Source organism: Hibiscus syriacus, unplaced genomic scaffold (assembly GCF_006381635.1).
Source record: "Hibiscus syriacus cultivar Baekdansim isolate YM2019G1 unplaced genomic scaffold, ASM638163v2 tig00002793_pilon, whole genome shotgun sequence".
Classification (NCBI taxonomy): Eukaryota; Viridiplantae; Streptophyta; class Magnoliopsida; order Malvales; family Malvaceae; genus Hibiscus; species Hibiscus syriacus.
The window spans coordinates 1395668-1401902 of record NW_024061944.1 but is presented as its reverse complement, the minus strand read 5'-3'; the positions used below and the strand labels follow the sequence as shown (position 1 = coordinate 1401902).

Sequence of the window (6235 nt, the reverse complement as noted above, 5' to 3'; positions counted from 1 at the left end):
TTGACCAACATTAATTTCCAAACAGTTATCAACGGATTTGGGGTATGCTATGTCAAAGAAAGATTAATCTGCAAGTATGGAAATTTACCCATGACTATGTTTCAACCAGAAAAACTTTGTATTTCCGTTACCTCTTCCCGGATCCGTTTTACCAGAGCTGTCAAACTAAAGTAGTCATGTGTACACGTTGCTTGCGATTTCAATCTGGAAAAATTAGTTTGGAAGGAGTTAAGCTATTCTAGCCCGAGTCAAACTAAGCAATGGGATTTTGCTAATTGGTTCGGGTGGCTCTTACCAAACACAAATGCTAGAATTCATGGGGAAATTCTATGTGTGGTGTGGGCTTTGTGGTTTGCAAGGAATTGATCAATCCATGAAGGTAAAAGAACTCAAGCCAATGAACTTATTACCTTTGTTCGGGGCCATTGCAAGAAATTTCATGCTGCGACAGCAAAGCTCTCGGTGCTCACTCCAGATCTCAGTAGTTGATGGTCTCCCCACCTAACTCCTTTGTGAAAGCAAATTATGATTCGAAACGAAGATGGATTATTAATGGGTGCATGCAGAAGAAGAGTGCAGAACGTTACCTCGGCGTTTGAGGCGGAGGCTCGGGCAACTGTCCATGCGATGGAATTTGCAGCAAATATGGGTTTCATGAAGGTGGTGATAGAGGGAGATGCGAGAGTGGTGATTCAAAACATAATTTCTCCTATCATCGACAGATCAAAGATTGGGGTTTTCACATGGGAAGCCAAGCGAAAGGCACAAGCTATGGAGGCAATCGAGTTTCGCTTTAAGACTCGTCTGAACAACCGAGCGGCTCACATAATAACGGCGGAGATGACAGTGGAGGCAGAGGACTCATTCTGGGTTGAAGATGCCCCTTCGAGAGTCCTCATCCAAGTAGCGGAGGATCGACGGTGGCTGGAATTTTAGACTAAATATTACTTTACCTCTTTAAAATACTACCAGTGTTTGGAATTTTCAATGGCAGTCGGCATGCGTCTACGACTACGACTCTTACGTGAAAACTTCAACTAAAAGGGAGGCTATACATTCTATTTCTACCACTACCACTATCACTACCACAATCTTTTTGAAAAACATTAATGGACCATTAAAATTAAAATCAACTTGTATCAATAACTTCATGCACTTTATTTTAAGGAAAAAATTTGTTTATCTTTTGCCCCTCTCTTTCCAACTTAACTTCTTTAAAAACCCATTCAAGAAATTAAAATAAAAAGGCCTTAATGGGATTGTTTCACATCATTATATATATAAAAATACAAATACTAAAGACAGGAGCTTGATCGTTTTCGTACAAATTATAAACAAGTTTGCTTTAATTTATTTTGCCGGATAACTATGACCAGATGCTTTGGATCTTTCCGTTTTCATTTAAGAAAATCACAAGACAAAAGGAAACCCCACCATGTTATATATATTCCATATTATCCCGCTGCTGATACATAACATCATTCGACAATATTCAGTAATATATGCTTTTACGACCATAAAATCGGAATAACATAAATCGGGTTATGATGCAGGGGATCTGAGACAGATGATGTTGAGCTGTCAGATTGCACCTTGATGGCGCTGAGATACCATGAATTGACAGATCAGCGCAAAGGCGGGAATTGATTGTGATATGTTCCTCATTGGGGTCGTTTTGAGTATGTTTCAGTCTTTTGGCCATAACTTTGGCTACAGGTGTAAGAATCGCGCATAAGACCCCAATCCGAAAAGCTCTTTTCGATGCGCACGCTCTCCACATGAGCTACGCTTCATGTGTCCTTTTTTTCAACCTCAAATTCTATCGTTTTCCTCTCCGAATCACTAGATTTAGATATTTTTTACTATTTATGGTAATATTTTGATTGTCAATTAGGAAGTAAATTTAAATCCGATTTAGGCCGGATTTTTTGGAGATTGCTTATTTTATTTCGAATTTCAATTTAGAGTGATTTTCGAGATTTTGCTATTTTTGACAAAATTAGAATAAAGACGATTTTTTGCTATAATAGTCCGACTTGTGGACTGATTTTGGCATTGTTTGAATTTATAATATTTTATTAAACCCTAGAGACTTTTTTTTTCTCTGATTTTTTTGGGCGAATTTTCTCTTGTGAATCATCTGTTGGAGCGCTTGCAGGATAATCACTATTCTGTCTGGCGTCAGGTTATGTCTGAACACACAATGATTAACGCTGCCGAGATTTCAAATGGTCACAATCGGTCACTTCATTATTATAAGAACCTTTCTCAATTATGGCGTTAATTTGCAGCATCGGGGACTCAATTTCCTGCAAGCAGCACGCAAAACATTATACATAAGTTAATTAACTCGTGGGTTCATATTGCTACCGTGAAGAAGCTTCTCATTTGATGTATACAGAAACAAAACAAAGATAATATTGTTGCCAAAAGAAGTAGAGGCTTTAATCTTAAGGCGAAACAAGCAAAAATATATTGCTTTTTGGTTTCCACTTCATCAAACCATAACAATCAACGAAACTTTATACTCAAAGCATAGTTTTATTAAGGTAAAAAAGATGAACAGTTGAGCATGTTGTTTGAAGGTAAAGTGAAATGGAGTGGAAAGAATATGATATTTGCCTTTGGGGGCAACGTGTTAGCTTCCTAGTAGCGGGTATAGTTGGTTAATTGTGCAATATGATTCATGATTCAATGATGACGTGTAAGAATGGGTAACCTATAGCTTACAAGGATGAGGCAGAGAATATATATATATGGAGTGTGGGTTATAGGATGAGAAATATAAGCAGGACCATGGGTGGCAGCATCGTTTCCCCAACCTTGCTCTCTGCTTGTGTTGTTGTTTTATGGGTTGTATGCTCTTTGAAGGATGGCAACGCCTTGGGACGAACAGCAACTGTGGAGAGTCATACCATTCAACTCACCTCTCTTCTACCCTCCTCTATTTGCAGCTCTGGCTCTGCAACCCAAGGTTATCTCTCACTCTATATTAAATCAACCAGCTTTAAGATTTTACAGTAAAAAAAAACACTCATTAATGTTATGCTTAATACTGAAGCTCTTGTATATTCTGTTCTCTGTTCTGGTCAGAAACAACGAGTCTTTCTCTTTTTTCTGCATGTAGTATACAAGGTGTATATCCAGTAGATTGAAATACTTATTTTTGGATAATTTGCAGTTTTTTTTCCCTTCCAGATATTAATGTAAATTGAAGCAAAGCCAAGAATTCAATTTTCTCCATTGAAACTCTACTAACCCTCTCCCCCTTCGTACTTGTGATGATGATAGATAAATTATTGCCAACTGAGTCTAGCTAGCCATTCCAGTAGGACCCTCTTCCTCCAATTCATAAGAAAATCAAGAATAATTGAGTGTCCTTCTTAATGACTTTTTGGAGGGGTACAAGGATAAGATTACGATAAAATATCAGTTATAATGAATATTATCTGATTACATAAGTTATTATATTTTTTTAATATTTTAAATGAAAAATTATCCAAATCATATTATATTTACTACTTACACAATTTACAGGAAGTCATCTTTACAAGTCGTCCACAAGCATGGTCCATGCTCTCAGCTCCATCAAGATAAAGCAGATATTCCCACTCACGCTCAGATTCTCCGCCAAGATGAAGCCCGCGTCAAAGTCCATTTGCCCAAAACTTGCCAAGAACGTAGGCCGCTCCACCAATCTTGACCAGAGTGATGCGGCCAATCTCCCTGCCAAGGACGGTAGCGTCGTCGGTGTCGGCAATTACGTAGTCAGCGTCGGTCTAGGCACCCCAAAGAAAGATTTAACTCTCATATTTGATACCGGCAGTGACATTACGTGGACACAATGTCAACCTTGTGCAAGAAGTTGCTATAAACAGCAGGATCAAATTTTCGCCCCATCACTATCCTCATCATATTCCAACATTTCATGCACCTCAACGATTTGCAATTCATTCACTTCCGCAACAGGTAATTTTTCATCGAATTTTTCAGGCCTGGATTCAAAGATTGTTAATTCGCTGTTTTTTTATGTGCTTGTAGGTAATTCACCTGGATGTTCATCAACAGCTTGTGTTTATGGCATTCAATACGGAGATTCGTCTTTCTCGATAGGAATCTTTGCAAAAGAAAAGCTCTCCTTGACACCAACTGATGTGCTCGATGACTTTCTATTCGATTGTGGCCAAAACAATCAAGGTCTTTTCGGAAGAGCAGCCAGTTTGCTTGGACTTGGCCGAGATAAATTATATTTAACTTCACAAACCGCCGTGAAATACAAGAAATTCTTCTCCTACTGCTTGCCATCATCCTCCAGCTCAACCGGTTTCCTCAGTTTCGGATACAGTGGCGTCTCGAAATCAGTAAAATACACAACATTATCCACAATCTCCCAAAGTTCATCTTTTTACTGAATTGACATTGTTGGGATAAGCGTTGGTGGCAAAAAGCTACCGATTTCAGCCTCTGTTTTCACTGCTGGTGGCGACATCATCGACTCCGGAACAGTCATCACCCGACTACCTTTGACGGCCTATTCAGCATTGAGCTCTGAATTTAGAAAACTGATGAGCCAGTATCCGACGGCACAAACACTTTCGATCCTGGACACATGCTATGACTTCACCAAGTATTCTTCCATAAGCGTGCCTAAGATAAGCGTCTTTTTCGGTGGAGGCGTTGAGGATCCGATCCCTGTGTAAACACTAATTTTTCGTTTATTATTATTAAAATTATTATTATTATAAATATTATTATTATTATTATTAAATATTATTAATATATATTATATTATTATTAAATAATTATTACAAGCCCAAATACAAACAATCCAGGCCCAATCAATCAGGCCCAACAGAGTCAGCCCAAAATAAACCCTAAAACCCGGTTAGGGTTTTATCATTTCAACCCCAGCCGCCAATGATCTCAGCCGTTGGATCTGAGAGATCCAACGGTCCACAGATGGTTCCAGCAAAGGAAGCCCTAGGGTTTCCTAACCCTAGGTTATCATCCAACCGCCTCAGCCAGCGCTGTCGCCGCCTCTGCCGACACTTCCCAAGCCAGATGGTCCAACCAGTTGCTGCCGACGCCTTGCTGCCACGCCGCCGCCTCAAGGAACACTCCAGAACGCCAGATGGCAACCAACAGCCTTCCCTACGGTGAGTCACCAGCCTAGCTTTGGTGACTCACCGAGGTTTCCCTTCTGTGACCGGTCCGAGGAATGTTTCGTCGAGGCTATAAAAGCCTCGAATCACCTGCAAAATAAAGAAGACAGCAAGCAAGAACGGAGAAAACCACGACAACAACCCGAAAGCAAGCCAAAACACAACAACCACAACGCAAAATACACAAAATAAAAAGAAAAAGAAAGAGAGAAAGATTTACCGAAGAGATGGCTGTCATCAAAGCTTCCCTACGCCGTTGAAAAAAATCAAAATACCGAAGGTAACAAGCTTAGATCTAGGCCGGGTTAAGGGGTTTTAGGCTAAACGGTCTTCGATTTCGACTTTAGGGTGGTTAGGATTTTATTTTGGTGTATTATGGGATTTTCCGGCCACCGTGAACGGTGGCCGGCGGTGGGGTTGGCGGCGACGTGTGCCTGCCGGCCGATGTCTGGTTTCCTTCCGGTGAGGGAAACCTAGAGAGAAGCGAGAGAAAATTTTTCTCTCATTTGAGAGAGAGAAGGGAGAAAGGAGAATGAGAGAGCTGGCCCTTCGGGCCAGCCGTTTGGGGGATTTATACCCCTTCCCAAACGACATCGTTTTGGGAGGGGTATATCTGTAATTTCGCGCATGGTCAAACCCTTTCCGCAGCCATCCGAGTTTTGTAATTATTCATTTTAGTCACTGAAACTAACTTCTGAACGTTCTAATTCAGTCTTCGAATTTTATTTTATTATGTTTTAGTCCTTACCAGAATTTTATATATATATTAGAGCAAATACCCATTTTAGTCCCTCATAGTTTAATTAATATTTATTTTAATCCCGTATATTATTAAGGCTAAATTACACTGTAGGCCTCTGGATTTTATGATATTTTGAAGTAGAATACTAAGTTTAAATATTCTACATTTTAACACTATATTTTTAATTTATTTTATTTTAATCATTATTTATTTACAATATTATTACTTTTATTTTTCAATTATTGCTTTAATTATTATTTTATTATTATCTTAGTCATATAAATATATATAATAAATAATATTTATTTATTTGTTTTCTATGAAAAAAATC

The 6235-nt window shown here is 39.0% G+C and overlaps 1 pseudogene; it reads left to right on the top strand.

The window, feature by feature from the left end:
• The first annotated feature begins 2796 nt into the window (after nucleotides 1-2796).
• On the top strand, nucleotides 2797-4700 carry LOC120149559 (annotated as a pseudogene).
• Nucleotides 4701-6235: the final 1535 nt, after the last annotated feature.